At 44.0% G+C, this 21,599-nt stretch overlaps 1 protein-coding gene and 1 pseudogene across 1 annotated transcript in view; one reads left to right on the plus strand and one right to left on the minus strand.

Annotated features, from left to right (window-relative positions):
• PTPN1 (protein tyrosine phosphatase, non-receptor type 1) overlaps positions 1-21,599 on the plus strand; it is a 70,644-nt gene that overhangs the window by 22,233 nt on the left and 26,812 nt on the right. The gene's annotated exons all lie outside the window — the stretch shown is intronic.
• LOC102868443 lies at positions 2,908-3,764 on the minus strand (annotated as a pseudogene).

A 21,599-nucleotide genomic window follows, 5' to 3' on the forward strand; every position in this document is an offset into this window, starting at 1 on the left:
TATGTAGTATACAGTATGCCTGAAATAGTCCTATTACTACTGTAATATGTTGTTTCCTCATAGAGTTACCGTATGCATTGATTACTATATATAAAATATTTAGTGTTATACATAATAAATGATTCTGTGAATCAGAAAACATTCTGGGTGTTCAGCCAGCTCTGGCACTGGAGTGGAGTTTTCCTCACCCTCAGGTACAGGCAGGCCTCATTTTATTGCTTTGCACATGTAACTCCCCGCCCCCTTTTAAAACTAACTGGAGGTCTGTGGCAACCCTGCACCGAGCAGGTCCCTTGGCACTGCTTGTCCAGCAGTGTGTGCTCACTGCAGGTCTCTAGGTCACATTTTGGTGATTCTTGAACTGTCTTGGACTTTTCCACCCTGCTGTAACTTAAACTAGAAATACCGCTTTCACATGCATGGACTTGACCTACCTGATCCAGGTTGTTGGGTGCAGGTGAGTTAGAATCCACTCATAGCTGACCCTCCAGAAGGTTTTCAGAAGTAGTGAGTCTCACAGGAGGAGATTGCCCACAGAGCAGCTGGTGGATTCGAACCTCATATCTTTCGGTTGGCAGTGCAGAGTTCATGAGACTCACTTTACTGTGATGCTTCCTTTACTGAAGTCTGAGACTGAACTGGCGTATCTGAAGCATGTTTGTGAATTTGGATTCTTGTGGATTTGGTGCACAAACTGCATTCAGGGGTGCAGAAGTGTTACCAGGGAGCTGGAGTTTCTAGGGAGCAGGAAGTCTTTGTGGGCCAGCTCCTCGTGACCCCTTCTCTTTTCCTCCTTAGTCTGCACTCATGGGTTTGTTCCTTGAATATTAGAGTCTGCTCCTGGAATGTTTTTATCCCTGGTCTGTAAGACATATATGAATTTTTTATTAGATATATACATATTTAGAAATATACATTAGATATACAGTAGGAATAGAATATGAAATATATATTTACATATGTGTATAAATATAAAAATACATATATACAAATATATATTTAAATATGTGTATAAATATCATTAAAATATATAAAATATTAAAAAAATCTTTGTTGCTTTTGCATTGGAACTGACTTATGGTTGATAGGTTTTCAGAGGCTGTAAATCACACAAGAGCAGATTGCCAATCTTTCTCCTTTGGAGCAATTGGTGCATTTGAACCAACCTTTGGGTTAGCAGTGCAACTTCCTATGGACCATGCCCCCAGAACTTTCTTATATGTATATAGATATGTATGTATATAGATTTTAAGAGGTTTTCTAAGCTAACTTCTAAATCTGTCTGTTGGTAGTAAAATTATTTCATGCTAATTTTGCAGTGAGACATTGGCGAATCTCAGCTGACATGGTATCTGAATTTCCGTTCTCAGACATTGTCTACCATGATGCATAAAATAGCAGCTTTTACAATTATGAATGTTGCTTCTTGTCTCAGTTATGTAGTTCAGCTATCACAGAAATACTACAGTGGGCAGCTTTAACAAACAGGTACAGTGCCATAGTCAGAGGATTGGGGAAGGCTCCTACTTTCTGTTGTCTCCAGGAGAAAGCTCTTCTCTCCTTTCAACAACTCTGACCTTTGGCACCTTTTGGAGATCATCTTGAGCACAAGCATGAGCCCTCTCCTAGATCTAGGAGGTTCTCAGCACAGGGATCCCAGGTCTAAAGGACACCCTTTGCTTCTCCCTTGGTGATGCTAAGGCCTCTATCTCTGAATTCTTCTTTTATCTATTAAATCTCAGAAGAGATTGACTCAGGATACAACCTAATCCTAGATTATATCTTGCCTCATTAATAGTGTACCCACTGCTATCAGTTCCACCTCACAGTAACCCTGAGAGGCTGTATGGTAGAGGCAGAATTGCCCCGTAGAGTTTCCAAAGCTGTGAACCTTAACAGGAACAGGCCTTGTCTTTCCACTGAAGAGTGTCTGGTATGTTCAGAACCCTCACCTTTTGGTTTGCACCACCAGAATTCTTCATTAAAATCATAGAGGTTAGGCTTTATAACAGATGGATAATGACATCAAATCACAAAACAGAGTATAATTACATAATACCCAAAATCATGGCCTAGCCAGCTGATTCCTATTTTGGGGGGACACTCAATTCAATTCACACCACTTCCCTGGATTGTATTTCTGATTCAAGAATAGTTTCCAGACAAGCTCAGTTCATGACAAGACATGAAATGGCGTTGGGCACTTCTGACCTGAACCTTCTAGAACCTTTTGGTTCGAATATTGAACCTTTTGGTCCATAATCTTTTGAACCTGTTGAATCTGTTAAACCTTTTGTCTCAGTACTTTAGAGCCCAAGATGAGACTGGAGAAGCTTTTTGGTGCATAAACACTGTGGTCTCTGTGACTCAGTCTTTGCTGCACATGGTACAGAGGAAATAATTTTTCAGGGTGCGGACTGGAAGCATAAGGCAGTTCTACCAGAGGACGTAGGAGTTTTGAATGGTACACCTGGGGGTGTCCTTGGCAGCGTTTGGGGAAAAAATAGTTTGCCTCTGATGTTCTCTACTCACATAAATAAAACCACCATCTTCCAAACCCACAGGCACTCAGCCTGTACCCCTATTTTTGTTGTTAGCCAAACACCACTAAAATGTTAGAGGATTCGATTTCTAGCTGATGAAGTTAACAGGCTCAAGACTTTACATTTAGAAACTCACTTTTATAAACCAGTTTTCAGGGTGCTGGGGAAACATACCACTGCTTGGAAGTGTACAGCATGCATGACCGATCCCAGCTGGAATGAAGAGGGTCGGCCCAGAGTTATACTGTGGACTTGTTTAACATACACAGTAAACCTCCATAGTTATTGTAATCACTGTCCAAAAAGGAGGAGATTTCTTTTTTTTTTTAGAACATAATTCACTTTATTTGTTATAGAAAATCCACTAGGTGGTGGCCACAGCTGGAGCCGGAGTCCTCTGCACGGAGACTCTGGTGTGAGTCTTTACAAGATGATCTGTGAATTCCTGGTAGGGAGACTCAGTGAACACCGTCTCTTTCCAGAGATCTGGGGTCAGATGCTGTAGGTCTTTGAGATGGCATCAAAGGTGGCCTTAGCAAAGTTGCCCAGGGTAGCTGTGCAGCCCCTGGCTGAGGTGTAACAGTCATCAAGTCCAGTCATCATCAACAGCTTCTGGGCACAGGGGCCGAGACGATTCCAGTGCTTCGGGGTGCAGGGATCAGACGCACCAACACAGAGCCACAGCGCCCAGTCACCTTGCAGGGAACGGTGTGAGGCTTGTCAATAGCCACGCCGCACAGGGACAATGGAGAGCTTGGCTAGAATGATGGTCCCACGGATAGCAGTAGCCACCTCCTTGGAGCACTTGACGCCCAAGCCAACATGGCCGTTATAGTCTCCGATGGCAACAAAGGCCTTGAACCTGGTCCGCTGGCCAGCACGTGTCTACTTCTGCATTGGCATGATTTTCAACACCTCATCCTTGAGGGACATGCCCAGGAAGAAGTCGATGATCTCAGACTCCTTGATGGGCAGGGAGAAGAGATAAATCTCCTCCAATGATTTTATCTTCATATCTTTCACCAGGTGGCCCAGTTTGGTGACGGGGAGCCACTCCTTGTCCTCGGCTTTGCCTCCTCGAGCTCCACGGCCCCTCCCACGGCCCCGTCCATGGCCGCAGCCCTGACCTCGCAGACAGCTACCGAAGCCTCCGCGGAAACCGCCGCGGGTTCCCATCCCAGGGCCCCCAGGGCCTCCCGCTGCACCGGCGTCATCCGCCATTTGGTGTTTTCTCAGAAAGCGGGAGATTTCTTTAAATATCATATTGCTGTTTCCAAGTTCAAGTCCTCCTTTGATAGTGAAAGAGAGGCTGCAGTGAGAAGAGAAACAAAAGAGATACAAGATTTAGTCTTTAAAATGCCCAGCTGGTGCCCTACTGGTAAGAAGCTTCACTTCAGTCTCAAAGGTATGTAGTTCAAATCCACCAGCTGCTCTTTGAGGGAAGAATGGGCAGTGTCCTCCTGTCTGATTTACTCTGTCTTATAACCTGGTGGAGGGTCAGCTATGGGTAATTCCATGGCACACACAGCTGCAGCCAGGGTAGAAGAGAATTCGGAGAGTTAAGACCAAAGGGGTAAGCAACCCTGGTGGCATGATAGGCTAAGTGCTGAGGTGCTTACCACAGTTGGGCAGTTTGAATCTGCCATTTGTTCTGTGAGATAAAGGTGAAACAATCTGGGATTTAAAACCTTAACTCAACAGCAGTGGGTATTCTTGGAAGGTAGCTGGAAAAAAAAAACCCCAAAAATGGCCCGTGCCATTAAGCAGATTCTAACTTGGTGACCCCCTCATCATTTACAAGTTCCTGAACCTGTAAATTTTTATGGGAGAAGACCTGCCCTTCTTTCTCCAGCGGAGTAGCTAGTGGATTTGAACTGCCAGACTTTAGCTTAGCAGCTCAGTGGTTTACTTACTATGTCACCAGGGCTTATTAGGAAGTAATTGAAGGAGTACTACATTTTTGTTTGGGGTGATGAGAAATTTTGGAAATGGCTAGTAATGTAATGGTAGCACAACATGGAAACTGTACCTGAGTCACTAAAGATACAAATGGTTAACACAGCAAATATTTCTCTAAAAATTCAAGAATATTTAATTGCATTTGTGTGGAACCTGTCCATAGATCAAGAGGCAGTCATTTGTCCAGAACGAGGGGTACTACATGGTTTAAAAACCAGAGTGTGCCAGGGTTGTGTCCCTTCATCATATTTATCTGTATAGTGAGCAGATAAACTGAGTAACTAAAACGTTGCTTGCAGAAATTGAAGACATACTGCACTGGACTGATCTGCTGCAAAGGGCCCTTTAAAGTGTTTACAAACACCAAAGTGACAAAAATGCCACTCAGAGGATTGAGGTGTGCCTGACTCAAACCGTGGGCCTTTCCAAGTCCTTTATATGATGAAGATGGATAATTGACACATTTTAATTGTAGTATTGGTGAAAAATAATTGACTACAGTATGGACTGTATTTCTGTTGTGGAAGATGGAGGCATGACAGGATTTCATCTCATCGACTTTGGATGAGGAATTAGGAGGGAACAGTCTGCAGAGAAGGGCATTGTCCTTTTTTTAAAATTATTTTATTATTTCAATGAACATCTACAGAGATTTTAGAATTCCATTCATTCATTGTTGCACTTTTCTCCCCGCACCCCCCCCCCCAATTGTCCTTAATGAGGATTGTTGTTTGGTTCCATTGACTCGATCGTGACCCACAGTGACCTTGTGAACACAGATCTGAACCTTCTTGTTGGTATGTGTCCTTGAGTTGGAACTGACTCACAGCTGACCCTCAGCAGGAGACTAATTACAGGCACGAAACAACCCATCTCTTTCCCTTGGAGCAGCTGATTGAGTTGGCAACTCAGGTCCCTGCCCATCTAGACCGTCAGAGGGTCAGCGGCAAAGAGGATGACCCTCAGAATGAATTGCCACAGTGGGTCAGACATGGCAAGGCTTATGAGCGTGTTGCAGGATCAGGCAGTGTCTGTCACTGTGAGTAAGAAGCACTTGATGGCACCTGACAGCAGCCCCGCCTGGCAGATCAGCTGTGCTCTGTACAGAAGCTTGGCAAAAACGAAAGAAAAAGTACTGCCATCATATCATAGCCTGGAAAATATGTTACTGCCTTTAAAAAAACAGGCCTGATTTCAGCCCTGTAAATAGGTTGAAGTTTAAAGTATATGCAAATCCAGACTATCTTCTCTGACTGTTTAACAGTAAATGTCCCATGTCCTGTACTTTCTCGCACTCACGCACTGGAAAGAGGTAACAAAAGAGCCGCTCCCAGTAGTCCAATACAGCGATGCAAGTCAATGAGATCTTCATAAATAGCTACTGTTTCTACCAAAGAGTAAAGGTAAGCCCCGCTCCCAGGTAAACTCTTGTACTGTGGTCATCATAAGATGCCATCGAGTCAGCCATGGCTCACAGCGATCCTGTGAACAGTAGATGTGAACCTTGGCCTGTCCTGAGCCGTCCTCACCAGCTCCCCCTTGCTCGAGCCCTTTGCACTGAGGGTCTCTTTTCTCGGACCCTCCACCTTTCCCAGCATCATGTCTTTTTCTGTTAACTGGCCCCTTCTGGCAACATGCTCAGGAAACCAACTCAGTGTCACCATCCTTGCCTCTAAGGAGAGCCCTGGTTGCACTTCCTCCAAGAAAGGCTTCTTTGTTTTTCATATTATTATTGCTTTATTGATTTGCATGTTGTTGTTGTTGTTGTGTGCCATTGAGTCAAAACTGACCCATAGCTTACCCTCTCCAGTGGGTTTCCAGAGGCAGTTAATCGCACAGGAGGGGGATTTGCCCATCCTCCCGCAGAGCAGCTGGTGGATTTGAACCGTGAGCTTTTGGGATTGCAGTGCAGCTTCTTACCACTAGGCCAGCAGCACAGTTGTTCATATACATTGTGTTTCATTAGTGTATGTTGGGTTTTATACAATCGTTCATATGCATATACTTCCTCTGAGACAAACTTCTTTTGGCAAATCAGGGGATTTTCCTTATTCTCCCCCAACACCACAATTCAAGGGCATCAGTTCTTCTGTCATCCTTATTATTCATTGTCCGACTTTCTGATGCATAGAAACAATTGAAAATAGCTTGGCTTATGTTGGGTGCACTTCAGTCTTTAAACTGATGTCCTTGGCCACTAGCACTTTGGAGGAGTCTTAGCAGATTTTCCCAGTGCAGCCTGTCTTTTGTTGCTTGACTGTTGCTACCCTGGGTGTTGATTGTGGATCCGAGTGAAATGAAGCCATTGACAACTTTAATTAATCTTCTTTGTCGCGGTGCTGCCTGCTGAGCTGGTGAGGGTTTTGGATTAGTTGATGCTGAGATGTCACAGTATTGAAGGCTGTAGTCTCTGATAGTATTCAGTAAGGCCTTTAAGTCATCCTCCCTTTCTGTAAGTGAGGTGGTATCATCTGCATGAAGCAGATGTTGAGTTCATTCAGCATCTCTTCATCATTAAAACTTTAAGTTATTAAAACCAGAAGGAAATGGAGGCGGGTGTGTGTCTTTATATAAGAATTTATCAGACCTGTTAAAGCTATTAACATTTATTTTTGATAGCCTAGTTTTCATTGAAAATTGGAGATTCTAGATAATCTAAGTCCTAAGAAAATTATTGTTGAAATATTGAGACAAATTTATTCTCCTTTCTCCTGTGATTGATAATACCTGAAAACTCATTGAACAAAATGTGTGAGTAAATGAAGGAAGATTATATGGCTAGATCGTATATAGCACAGATTTGTAGTGCGCTCTTACCTGCATAAAAACAAGCAGGAGTCCATGATGTTTGCCTGTGTCAGAAGGTGTGAAAGAGTAGACACTACTGAACTGTTAGTACTGCTATTTTAAATTATGTTTCTGTATTGTGTACACTGGACATGCTTTGATTCTTAGTGAGGAATTTCTTAAATGATTAACTGTTTTGTATTGAGAATATTTGTATTTTTCTAATTTTGTTCTTGAGCATGATAGAGGTTGGGATGGCGCGAAATAGGGCAGTTTTGATCTTTTGTTCATCGGGTTGGTAAAGTGGTATCAACAGCGCCCAACAGTGTTCTTCTGTGTGAATATTATATAGCCGTCGTGGCCTCAATTTTAGGCTGTTGCTTCTCTGGCGCTGTGAGCGGTATTGAAGTTAGCTGGCAGTCACTTCTCTCCTCCCCTTGCCTTCCCCCAGCATCTGGTTTCAAGTATTCTCAGTTGGTAGTGCTAAAACCAGTCAGCAAGTTTATTACTGTTTTCACAGGCTCTTCTGTTGAGGCAGCTGTGTTCTGCATTGTCATGGCCATTGTACCATGGTGAGCAGAGTGTTTCCTGTAACCATCCTTGCCTCTTAGATCTGTTATTAGTAAATGATTAAGTTGATTCCAACTCAGAACAGCCAATGAGACAGAGTAGAATTGGGCAGCAGGGTTGGTTTTCTTGGCCGTAACCAGGTTTTCTCCCCTGGGGTCACTGGGTAAGTTCAGGCTCCAGTTGGCAACAGAAGGCTTAACGGTTGCGCCCCCAGGGCTCTTTAAAGCATGTTAATACATATTACTGTTCTCTCAGTCTCTGTGGTCTTCTCAGAAGCCCAATCTCCTTCTCTGCTAGAGCCCTCGGGAGGGATCTGTACAAAAGCAACTCCTCGAGTGAGGTCTTCATGTTTATAAATTTGTTTGTAGCCTTTCTGTATGAAGGCCACTTTGTCTACATAGATCTTTGGTCTATATGTAGATTATTTGTATCGGACTTTTATTCCTTAAGTAATTTAAACATGTTATTCCATTGTCTTCTGATATTTGCTGTCAGCATTGGAAGGTTGGCTTATCTTTCCCTTTTAAATGACTTGTTCTTTTTTGCCTGGATACCGAAAGGATTTCTTTTACATTTTTAACATCTTGTCAGTTATTTTTATGGATTGAGTTGTATCCCCAAAATTATGTCAGCACAATTAGGCCATGATTCTCGGCAATGGGTAATGATTCTCTTTTGCGATCTGATGTAATAATTATCTTATATGTTGTAAATCATAACCAGTGATGTAATAATTATCCTGTGTGTTGTAACTGGTAACTACTGATGTTAATGAAGCCAGATTAATGGCTTAGTTTAATTCGACAGCCTACAGGGTGAAGTTGTACTTTGAGTCCGTCTCTTTCGAGGTATAAAAGAGATTAAACAAGCAAGCAAACATCAGAGGAACCCCAGTAACATCAGCTTTTTTAAAAAGTGCCTAGCTGTCTTCTAGAGTGGTCGTCAATCCCACCAACAATGTATAAGAGTTCCTATCCTACCAAATCCTCCAACATTTATTATTTGCGTCCCTGCTAAACTTTGCCACTGCTACTGGGGTAAGATAGCATCTCTTACTGCCAGTGATTTGGAGCGTTTCTTCGTGTGTCTATTGGCCATCCGAATGACCTCCTCTGTGAAAGTCTTCCCATATCTTTTGCCCATTTTATAATTGGATTATCAGGGGTTTTTTTGAGGTGCCTACACAACTCCTCTCCATTAATCCACCAGAATTTTTTTTTAAAAAAATAGTACAAATAGTTCTTAATTTTTTTTTTTTAAGTCAGCCCTGTTCTGTTTTTTCAAGGCACTGAATGGTTGGGTGATTTGTTTCTGAAAGTTGTTAGGTTCCCTCAAGTTATCTAGGACTCACAGGGACTCTGTGAACAAGTTGGAACCTTGCATTTGATTTGTCAGTAAGTGAAAAGATTCCCCTTCCTTTTACATTTCGTTCTCTCCAAATTTGTTGCCTCTTTTAAAAGAGGCCTCTTTTTCCTCTTTTTTGCCTCTTTTTCCAGTCAGCATGTTCCTTTGCTTTTTCATGCTAATGTATGGTATTATTCCATTTCATTTTTATCTATGTGGACATCTTTCTAGGTTGTTTTTCTGATAAGGTGTGTTTGGGGCTTTCGTCTCAGATTTATAATAGTGCTTTATGGAGCCCAGCTCTCTCTGCTGCTCCTAGTGACCCTGGTGTCTGGCCTTCTGGACAGGGAGTGATGAAGTCGGGGAGGTTTTGCACCTTGGGGCTCAGAAGCTCCCCCCTCAGTTGCCTTTGTGAACGGCTTTTTAAAATGACCTTGCGCCATCTGACAGTCTTCCTCTCCTGCTCATCCCTCCTTCCAGACTTGTTCTGCAGACTTTTTCCTTGGCCCCTTTGTGGATCCCTTGCTTAAGTCTGCTCAGTGCCCAGAGCTTCTCCTCAGCGCAGAGCTTGTCAGAAGGGTGTTCTGCCTGTGTGCTTAGTCCCAGGGCTGTAGCCTAGACGCCCGGGACTGTGCAGGGGAATCTGCAGCATCTGCACCCCGGCTTCCGATGGGGATCTGGCTTCACAGAGAGTCCCTGGGGTCCCAGGGGGGCCGTGTCGGGGATACTTCACTTCCTCCCACTCGGGCTGATGCCACCTGATGCCCTGTGGCTCTTAGCAAGCTGCTGGGCTTTGTGCCACTTACACTTCAACAACTTCATTGGCTGTGATAGTTTTGTTGTCTTTGTTGCTCGGTGATTTAGGTGTGGATTGAGAAAAATAGAAAAAACTGGATTTAGGTGGAATCTTTGCTTTAAGACTCAATCATAAAAGATTTCTGACCTAACCGTAGAGAGAACAGCTTCACCCATTTCCACAAGAACGAACTCGAGCACAGCCTTTGGTCTTCTTTCTCCCATGCCTTCCACCCATTAACGTCTACCAGTCTGAATTATTCTGAAGAAAATTCAACATCATAACAAAGAATTACTTTCAAAAAAGGAAGAAAGCAAAAGATATGGTGAGGGACCAGAGGAACCAGAACCTTGACTGCCTTTGTTTTGACACAGGGAAGAAGGGAAAGAAGAGTCTAGAACCCAGGCAGGGGCTGAGGTGCTGTCCACCAGGAAAGGTGTCTAACGAGCTAGGCAGCGTGGCAGGCTCAGCTAGGCACACAGGGCGGGCAAGACAGGGCTTGCACCTTCCTGCCTACGTGGTGTTTGCCACAGAGAACTCTGTGTTGATTGGACCATCCTGTCAAGAGCTCTGTGTCAAAAAAACAAAAACAACTTCCTGGCCCAGCCATTGACCTGCACTTGCACTCGTGTTTTTGGGCACACACAGGTAGCCCAGATTCCATCTCACGTGGAATGCAGGACTTCTTCTCCAGGAATTCACTGCACCACAAGCTGAGCTGCCTGTAGAAGTCCCAGGGAAGAGAGAACGTTCTTCCTAGAAGTGGTGCTCCCCTGGTTATCACAGCAGGAAGTGAGTCACTGCTGGAAGGTGACCCCAGGCCTTCTGTGGAAGAGGTTCAAGAGAGCAGGCCGAGTTGCTGAGTTGCTTCGGTCGTGCGTGCTGTGTTGTGCAGCCATCCTTCGCTCTCTGCCGCCCTCGGGCTCCGTTTCCTTCATTCCACGTTTACATTGTGCCCCTGGTTCTTGCTCCCACCGTCTGCAGAAATTGGACTATAGCACGAACAAGCACGATCAGGCAAATGTCCTCGGAGACAGAAGCTCTTGTGTCGTCAGTTTTGGAAAGCCTCGCCAGCCGTGTTGAGCAGAGGCAGGAAGCTGAGGAACGGGCCGTGTGCCCCGTGCATCCCTCAGCATCTAGCTGGGCATGCAGGCTTCAGTCACAGGCTGATGCAGGGTGGTTGTGACATTGCCTTCTTTCTGGCCGTTGATGTGCAAGGGCTTGAAGAGCAACACAAGCTCCGGTAACGGATGGCCAGCCTTTCTCCACCCAGCGCCTGGCTTTCCATGCTAAGGTTTCTTTTCAAGGGGCGCTTGGGGGAAACTTGGACCAAGCTGCTTGCTTTATCTCCTCTCACTGATGCTACCCGTGCTTTCCTTTCCATCAGATGGGGCAGCCCCGGTTTCTCCTGAGCCTGCCGCTCCTCCTTTGCACCAGCGACCCTGGAGCCTTTCCCTGCTCCTTGCAGGGCACATTGACTTCTTCCACCAGTACTTTTGTGCACAGCCCTTACTTGTTTGTGACCACAGTTGGTCTTCCCCCACTAAATGGGAGCTCAATGAAGACAGGGTCCATGATTCAACTATCTGCCCATCAACACTTGGCACCACAAAAAAAAAACACTTCGAACCACAAAAGGACAGAAGGAGTTGCAAGTACAGTAGCGATATGTTATGAACCTGATCTTGAAGTTGATACTCAAGTCCCAACACTGGCATCTTACGTAAGATACAGTAAAAGAATACACTTAAGTGGCAGAACCATTTCCTTATCTTTCAAAGTGTTTTACACTTCGGACTTTTTTAACCTTCCTGTACCCAAGTGAACACATTTTAGTGAAATTGTGTACTGCTTGCATCATCTTGTGAAGGAAGATTAGTTCTTAGACACAGTAGGAAAATAAAGTAATCGTGATTTGTAGTGATCCTTTTGTGGTTTGTGATAACTTATGACTAGATTTGAGTGGCTTTAGTGTTTTTAATTTATTCTGATTTTTGCAAAGTGTTTCGTCCTAGGGCTTTCTTTTCCTGCCAGCCTGACTTAGATGCAGTTATTTTTGAGTCTCCAGGGGAAGAGGGTGTAACTAAAGGACATTACTTCTGCAGTAGTTAGTCATAACACTTAGGTTATTTATGTTTCAGCGGTGACCTCAGGGCTATACCTAGCAATATGTGTATGGATTTTGCTTCCTATATAGTTTCAGTTATGGCACCAAGATATTGAGTAAACCCTCTTAAGGAAGAATTTGGCAACTATCAGCCTTCAAAGGCTTCTGACATTGATCATATGTTATTAGCAAAGGTTTACTGCTTGCTTCCGCTGTATAGAAAATGTATTTTTTATGCATTCAGTTCTGAGAAGGCAGACTGCCCAGAGATTATGCAGCTTTTGCCCAGAATTTATGACTGGAGAGAGGAAGGGGTAGAACCCTTTTAAAGTCAAATTTTTAAACATAGAGTGAACAGGTGATAAGACACCGAGATAGGTTAGCTCACATTATTTGAAGTAGCTTTCTAAACACTGATTTCCTTTACATATGCTCAAGCCCACTGCTCTCCAGTCTGTTCAGCTCATAGCCACCCTCCATTGGGTTTTCAAGGCCGTAAATCTCAGCTAGGGAAGACAGCCCATCTTTCTCCCTCTAAGCTGCTGGAGGTTTGTGCCCTTCTGGGGAACGGGGCAGCATCCTGTGGGCTGGGCCACCAGCACTCCTCACTATCTGTATGTTTCTTCTTGTTGTTGTGCCATAGAGTCGGGACAGACTCCTTGCTGACTCTCCAGCAGATATTCAGAGACAATAAATTGCACAATAGTCTATTGCCTAGCTTCCTTTGGATCAGCTGGTGGATTCGAACTGCGTGCCTTTGGGATTACAGCACAGCTTGCTACCACTAGGCCACCAGAGCTCCCTGTATATGCTTAATAACATATACTTCACCCAAGTCAGAGGTCAGATGGAAAAATCATGGGGAACTATGATTTCCTCCCCCCAAGTAGACCCGTTTATGAACATGATGAATAGAAACAATTGAATGCTTTTCGTATTTTCTATATTTCAAACTGGTTCATGAATGACCAATGCAGTAACTCGATTGGCCCCGATTTTGTAAACCATTGTTACCCAAAAGTATAACTGCAGCAGGAACGATTACAGGTTAGCACCCTGCTGGAAATGTAATTTCTTTTAGAAGACACCGACAGCCTACACATTGCATAGCAACCCCATTTCTTTAACAGGTGGATTGGAAACATAGCAAAGACCGAAGATGTGGCCAGCTGCATGGCTTTGAAAGAGTGTTGCTCTTGAAAGTTTCAGTCCTGACAGTGAGCCAGTCATTCTCCTGCTTCAGGTTCCTGGAAAAGCTTGCCTGACTCTTCATGTCTCCCATTGCAGAACTTTGACCCATCGTCTTTCCCTTTCTAGTATGCTCTGTGGCCTAGTGGTAAGAAGCTGCACTGCAGTCCCCAATGCACACAGTTCAGATCCATCAGCAGCTCTGAGGAAGGATGGGAAGTCTCCTCCTGGGTAATTTATTGCTTCTGGAAACCCGCTAGAGGGTCTGACTCTACAGCACACAGCCATAACAACACTACACCCACATTTTATAAACTCAGATCTGTTTGGATCTCATCATCAGTCATAACTGAGCTAGTTTATAAGTCTAGCTCAAAGTAACCCCTACCAGATAATTACAAAACATAAGCTTTGAGCAGACCCCTTCTGTGCACTCCTCCTTGGAAAAAAAAATAATAGTAAAAAGCAATGTTCATTTTAGCTACAGAGAGTCTGTTGTGGCCTTCTTAAATTCCTGAAATGTTAATCTGCTGTGTTTCTCCTGATCTTTAATTTGCTAAATCGTTGCAAAGCATGCCTGAGACTTGCGTCATCATCCTAAGAAGCTGCTCTGCCTAATTGCAATGGTTCGTCTTTCTCTGAAAAATAGTAATTAGCCCATTTTGAAATCAAGATGGCTAGATGCAGCTGCGTTTTGTTACTGTTTGAGTTCAGGGAGAGACAGGAGGCTTTAGTTCAAACCATTACAATATAGAAATGCGGCAGTTATACCCTGAACATTTTGGGGCGTAGCAACACTGTTGCATGGACTAAAGCAGATAAAATACCCTGTTCTTGACGTAGTGCATAACTCACAGGCAGCATAGTGGGCGTGGTTGACAATCATAGAAGGAACATAAATGCCAGGTGGAGTTAAAATAAAACAAGTGATACTACCATACAAAGGAAGAAGGGTTTTCTAATTACAGAAGTAATAAGGGAAATCACAGGGATGTGTCAACAAGGTCTAATACATAGTAATTTATAGCAACTTTTAAACTCTTCATTACAAGTAATCCATAGTCCATGTAGGAAATACCGGAAAACAGTTGAAAATCAAAACCAGTCCCGATCCCATCAGGCAGCAGTAGCAGCTCTGGTGTTACAGCTTTGTCATCAGTTGTGAATGGTTTTCTGCATTAAATTTAACTTCCTGAACATTTTGGAAACATACAGACACATATATTGTAGCAGCTCTTTCCAGGAACACGCTGGTGACATCAATATCTGTGAAGGGCTTGTGGGCCTTAGAAAAGGAAGGACAGAAGGACAAGCCACTGAGGGGCACTTTCTGTGTACATTCCAGCTGCTGGGCAGGCATGCTTGTCATATTGTTGTCTGGTTGTTTTATTGCAACATTTTAGGACAGAACAATCAAGATACAAATTTGGAGGGAGAGGGCAGACAAGGGAGGAAAATGTCTAACAATGAATGAATGGAAATAAAAAAAAAATATGTTCAAACCTGTTAATACCAAATAGAGTATACATTTTCTCAAAAAAAAAAAAGATACAAATTTGAAGTTCCGAAAACAACATTTATATTAAGAGCTACTCTATCCAAAGACACTTTAAGAGAGTGTTTTGGGTTGTTTGCAGACATGACCATCCCTGCCCGCACATACCTGACTGGCTTCCAGAGAGAAGCGGGGTCTCTTCAGTCACTTTGGAGTTCATGTTTGGCCATGTGACTGACTTTGATCAATAGGATTCTGGCAAACATGGCCCAGTAGAGGCCTTTAAAGGTATTTGCATATTGGGCCTTGCCGTCTCTAACTACTTTTAGGGGAGTCTTCATTATCATTTGAACAGGCTCAGCTGACCTGCTGGACGATGGGTAACACATGGCCTGGTTTCCTTCATCGCCCTTGTTTGTTTACCAGCCAGGCTTCAACTGTGTGAACAAGGCCCCCAGATCACAAGCCGAGCCCATACACACCCAGCCAGTCTCACATGAAACCAGAATCAAGCCGTTTCAATTAAAACTAACCCATTGACTGAACTATTGTAAACCTCTAAGTTTGGAGGTGATTTGATAGATAGCAAAAACTAACAGAAAACAAGAAAGAAGTCATGGAAAACATGTGCAGTCTATGTTGTTAGGTGCCTTCAAGTCAGCACTGACCTACAGCGACCCTGTGTACAACAGATCAAAACCTTGGCCATTCCTGTGTCATCGTCACAATTTCTGCTGTGTTTAAGTCCCCTGTATCAGCCTACCTTGTTAAAGAGTATTCCTCTCTTTCGCTGACCCTCCTCTTCAACAAGCCTGGGTGCGCCTGACAGCATGCCCAAACACTGCCCAGGTATCTGAGATAGAGTCTCAACGAGCTCTGCTTCTAACAAGCTCTCCAGCAACACCTTTTCCAGGACAGATTCACTTCCTCTTTTGGCTGCCTGTAGTATAGTCGGTATCTTCACTAGCACCATTCAGAGGCTTCCGTTCTTTGGTCTTCCTTAGTCATTGTCCAACTTAAACCTGCTCTGAGTTGTATCTGTGCTGCAATACATAGGACCACCCAAACCTAGGTATGCCTCAGATACATTAAGAATGCCCACAGAGCCTTAGGGAAAAGACGGACAACCTGATAGCACTTGACCAAAGAAACTCTCCAGACTGAGATGCATCAGGATGAGGCAAGCTGAAATCACAGTGAGACCCTTCTGCATACCCACCAAGTAACACACCGAGTGTGGACACGCTTTGCAGCCAGCTGGACATCTTCTGATGGTGAGAGTGTAAACTGACGTGACCACGTTAGAGACTCATTTGATGGCTACTCTCTGCTAAAAACCAGGGCGCTCTAGGGACGTAATGGTAAGGAATTGCACTACCAACCCAAAGGTAAACAGTTTGAACCCACCGTTTCTTCCCATGTGAGCGGCTTCTGAAAACCACCTGGAGGGTGAGTTATGGGTCGGTCTCGACTCGGCGATACACAATGACAGCATCTGCTAAAGCAGAACAGCACACATCTCCTTTACCAGTTCATTTCTACCCACGGACGCAGCAGAAATGTGTAAGGTACGAGCCAGAAGACGTAAGACTGTTGGTAGCAGCATCGCTTGTACCTGTCAGACAATGGAACAGCGCAGATCCCCATCTGTGGCGGACAGGATTGATAGTGTGATATACAGTGGCGTACTCAACGGCCGGGGAAAAAGAATTCATTTCTCCAGTGTGTTTCCGTAACATCAGGTTTAGCAAAGGAAGCAGAACTCTTTTATGAACCCATTTACAGAAAGCCCAAATACAGGACAAAGCTCACCTTTTGGATGAGAAGTTAGTATAGTGGTCTGTGGGGGGGAGGGGTAATAGCAGAGGTGGGTTCGCATACATTCATCAAGTTGTACAGTAATGATAGTGTACTTTTTCATGGATATTGTTATACCTCATGTAATGTTTATTTTTTTTAAAAAAATCTGTGTCAGCTGATATTTGGGAAATGCAACATTTAAACTCCACTATGTACAATGTTTCCTAGATATGATAGCAGTTGTCCTTATTGAGGTAAGTATAATGGACTTAAAAAGAGCCCGACTCTAACGTTCCTGGAGTTTAGCTGTTACTCGGTGAGATTTGTGGGTTCTGCTCTTCAGAAATCCTCTACCTCCGTCTTTGGTGCATGTGACAAACCTTGTTAAAATCTCTTGACACCTACCTGTTGCTTCCAGTTGCTGAAAGTTCCTTGGCTAGAGGTTTGTTAATGATTTTTTAAGCCAGCATTTATGAATAAATTACTTTAAAATAACTATTAGAATGTCTTGAAAGTCAGCCCCGTAATACTGCTTTCACATGGATACACTTTCTTGAGTAGGAATTTTATTTGCCTGAGCATCGCGTGGCTTTGTTAATGAAGAAAACTGGTGGGAAACCACAGGCCGTGGGATCCAAGGGGGTTCTTTCTCGTGGAAACGTATGTTGAGAACAGCAGCGTGAGTACTCACTTCATAAGTACACACTAGGGTTGTCATTTTCATTGCTATTGTTCAAAGATCTGTTCCCAAAACGTTTCCAAGAGATTTTTCTCCCGAAGGCCTGAGGTTTGAAGGTCACAGTGGTTGCCTGTGTTCACGTTGGCAGATTGTGTCTTATTCGTGGATTGTTGGCTTCTCTAGTTAGGTGCTGGCTGTCTGGTCCCATTTCAACCCCTGGCACTCCGACATGACAAAACCAAGGGGCTTTCTCACAGAACCACTAGATGATTTCCGACTGCCAACCTTTCAGTTAGCCAGCCAGGTGCTTAACTACTGTGACACCAGGGCTCCTTTATTCATGGACTTGAGGTCTAAAAACAGGTGAAGAAACTGTGGAGGCAAAGTGACCCTCCAGTGATCCCTGATGCCTAGTGCATGCGGTTTAGATGTACAGCTAGGACTCTTGTTTCAGTGTTGGTGCTCTGTATTAGAAAGTCAGAACTGACTCGGAGCCGACCCTCCCTCAGGTTTTAAGAAGCAGTGAATCACACGAGAGGAGATTGCCCATCTTTTTCCTGTGGAGCAGCTGGTGGGTTTGAATGCCTTTGGGTTGGCAGCCCAACTTCTTACCACTAACCCACCAGCACTCCCTTTTTGTGTTAGAGTCCCTAATCTGAGAGCCCTGGGCTGAGTCTCTTGGCCATCATCCCAAAGGCCAGGCCTCAGGTGGTTCAAATCCACCAGCAGGTCTTTGGAAAAAAGATAAACAACTCCTCCTGTGTGATTTACACCCCATGAAGAGTCAGTGTACCAGCTCCGTGGCAGTGAGAATTTAATTTGTGAGTTTTTGCTGTGAAGATTTACAACCTGGTGGAGGGTTGCTATGAGTTGAACTTGACTTAAAGACAGTGGGAATTTAATCCATAGGAAAGAACAGAAAGAAAATTGTAAATGCCTCTGAGGTCAGGGACTGAACCATTAGTTTTACCTTTGGGACAATGATCAGATCCCTAGCCTTAAATTAAAGGTGGGTGGTTGCTTGCCCGCTTGTCTATGGTATAATCTTTTCCTTTCTATGATGACTCTCGGGTCGTCCTGCATGATGACTGGTCCTGGGTGCATTTGTGAAGACGACAGCTGGCAGGTCCTCCACTCAGAGCCTGACATATTTGTCTGTCTCCTCCAGTCAAACCAAGCTGCGTTAATTTTGTCCCTGTTGCTCATCTTGACACCCTTAGTGCCTGTGTCTTAGTAAGTGTTCAGTAAATGTTTGCCTGAATTGAAAACACGCATAAATTGACTTAAAACCATACCTTGTGGACTTAAATACACACAGTTCTTGGGAAAGCCATACGGAAGAGCTTGGTTACCTGCTTCCTCTTCAGGTGTTAGTTCTATTTTTGAAGCCCTTCTGCAGAACTGTCTGTCACTCAGGTGCTTCTGGGCATTGATGCTGTCTTGCACCCTGTTGCTTCTTTAAAACCCAGTCCTCCTCATGGTGTGCAGAAAAGTACATTACATCTAGAAAATACAGGCATCCCTGATTTATTATCTGAAGCCAAGAACCCTGCCATCTTGGAAATAACTGGGGGCGGAGGATATGACTTCTTTTTGCTTGTTTTTATAATCAGATCTTTATAAACCCAGCCTTTTGACATCTGCAAGTAAACACTGAGGACAACACAGCATACACTGCAATATGAAATAGTACAGGATCCTAATGATGTATCTAAAAACACAGTGATTGTCATATGTGCAGGTTTGTGCCTCAGATAAGTTGTAACTTAAGAACTGCCTGTACTAACTTAAATGCCTTGTTGATAATGTTAAGGCATTTGCCTTCTCCCTAGTTCTGGTAAAAACATCTGCTTTTGAATGAGAAAAAAAATACTTTACCCAAGCTAGTTTCATTTTGATACATTGTTTTCCTCCCTTTTGCATTCCAAATGGTGCATGCAAAAGCATCTCAAGCAATACCCCCTTGTTACTTCAGAGCAGGAACATGGTGTAGTTTCCCCTAATGCCTCCTGCACTGCCCAGTGTAGGAAGTTAACCTTGGAAGGTAAGCCTTGATTTGGGCTGGCGATTAGTAAGTAACTGGTTTCTCTAAGTGAGGTGAAGCCTTCCAGTTTCCACTGACCGCCAGTTACTTATGGCCTTCATCAGCAGTTCTCAGTCCAGTGGCAAACTGCCAGCTCCCCAGGCCCTGAAATTCTTGGGCTGCCCTTATGGAAAGCAGAAGGTAAACAAAACAGAAGTGAAAGTAGATTTCATTTTTTAGATGGTTCTGTTACAGGAACAGTTTTGTGGTTCTCAGCATTTAAAAAGATACTGGTTCCAATATGTTTTATTGACATCAATTACTGTAAGTCTGATTCATTTTCTGCCTATTGATTTCTGCCCAAGGTGAAATTCATGACATTTAACAGAAAACATAAGTGGTTCCTTAACCGCAAACCCCCCCCCCACCACTTTTAAACAGATACTATTAAGGACTGTAAAAAATAAAGCTAAAAGACAGCGACACTTGAAAAAGCAATTTTATTATACTTTTGTGTTAACGATTCTGTTCTAATTTTATACACAGGTAGCATAAGTCAGGGCTTTAATAGCTTGCTGAAATGAGCTGAGAATGCTGCTATCACTCTCTTCCATATTCTCCTTTAAGACTCTAATTCATTTTATCTGCATTAAATCTTCTCAGTAGTAGACCACCGTAGCCATATGCTTCAGCTGATCGCAGTATTTCCTTAGAGGTATGCTAATCCATTCATTGTCAAATGAGTCACATCATTGCTGCTACAAACAATTTTCAACTCTGAAAGTGCAGTAAGACTTACGGAAATTGAAAATCTGATCACCATGATTGAGGCAGTTTTGTGTTTGTAAGTGTTTTAGTGACAGTGGTCCTGTTTTTTAGGTTGTTAAATGGCAGAAGGCCTGGTGGCACAGTGATGAAGCACCCAGTTGTTCACTGAAAGGTGATGAGTTCAGACTGACCCATGGGCTCTTTGGGAGAAAGACACGACCATCTGCTTCTGCCTTGACGATCCTGTGGGGCATTTCTTTGTCCTGTAGGGAAGCCCAGTGAATCAGAATGGACTCATGTTGAATGTTTTACATTGCTGTGTAAACTGTGCAGTGTTCAAACGTAAACAGCAGTGGCAGAGTTCAGTTAAGCTTCCGAAAGATCATTTACATGGCAGATTTTCAATCCCCAATATTCCGAGTCTGGCATCACCGCGGTGTGTCCTGGCACGATTTCTCTGTGGGCCTGCCCTCCTTGTCTCTGAACGAAACACGCCTTTCAGTCCACCTTTCTCTGCCCTGTGTCCCGAGTGCGTTCCTCAGCCCCAGCTTTGCAGTTACAGCTCTTTGGTCACGTTCATGCGATATTCCTTCGTCGTCCGTCCTGGGGAGGCTCTGTAAATCTCGGCCCTTCTCTCCAAGGAGTTCTCATTGGCTCTTTTCTATCCCTTCTTCCTGAGTCCATGCTTTCTTGTTGTTACTCCTAGTAACTTCTTTCTAACACATGGTGTTTCACGTATCTCTGACCTTAGACGGACTTCACTGTCAAGTCCCTACCAGGCGGTTTTGTGCGGAATGGGTTTGTTTTTCTGGCTGGTCAGTTGGCTGTCTCTGGACAGTTTGCTCTCCTCGCTGGTGTTGAGGTCGTGCTGTGCAGGCCATCTTCAGTGGGAAAACCTCTTGTTGCCTTTTGATCCTTTGTTGCGTTTGAGCCCTGCTCTGCTCTGTCCCTGTATTTGCTTTTACTTGTCCATCACAGACTATTTAGAGCAGAGAGAGGGCAGCACGGCGTGAAATTGGCCCTGCTGCCTTTACTCGAAGTCCCCCAGCCAGCGTGCTGATGGTAGTGGAGGTGTTAGGTTCTGTCGAGTATAACTGCTAGTGACTGTGCACAGCTGACCTGAGCGCTGACCTGCCCTGTGCCGCCTCATCGTCTGTGACACACTTGAGCCCATTGCTGCGGTCACCGTGCCAGTCCATCTCATTGGGGCTCTTTTGCTGACACTCCAACCTTCCAAGCATGATGTCCCTTTCCAAGGAACAGCCACTCCTAGCAATGTGTCCGAAGTGTGTGACACCAAGTTTCACCATCTTTGCCTACAAGGAGCACTCAGGCTGCATTTTTTCCCCAAGACTTATTTCTTCATTTCACAATCCATTGGATATTCAGTGTCCTTCTCCAACACCACAGCTCAAAGGCATCAATTCTATCACTCTTATTCTTTGTCCATCTTTCAGATACATAGCAGATGATTGGAAAACCATGGTCTGAAACAAATCAAGTGAACCTTAGTCTTCAAACCGATATTGTTCCTCAGTAG

This window comes from Elephantulus edwardii, unplaced genomic scaffold (genome assembly GCF_000299155.1).
Source record: "Elephantulus edwardii isolate Elephantulus edwardi_28Jun2011 unplaced genomic scaffold, EleEdw1.0 scaffold00015, whole genome shotgun sequence".
NCBI classification, from domain to species: domain Eukaryota; kingdom Metazoa; phylum Chordata; class Mammalia; order Macroscelidea; family Macroscelididae; genus Elephantulus; species Elephantulus edwardii.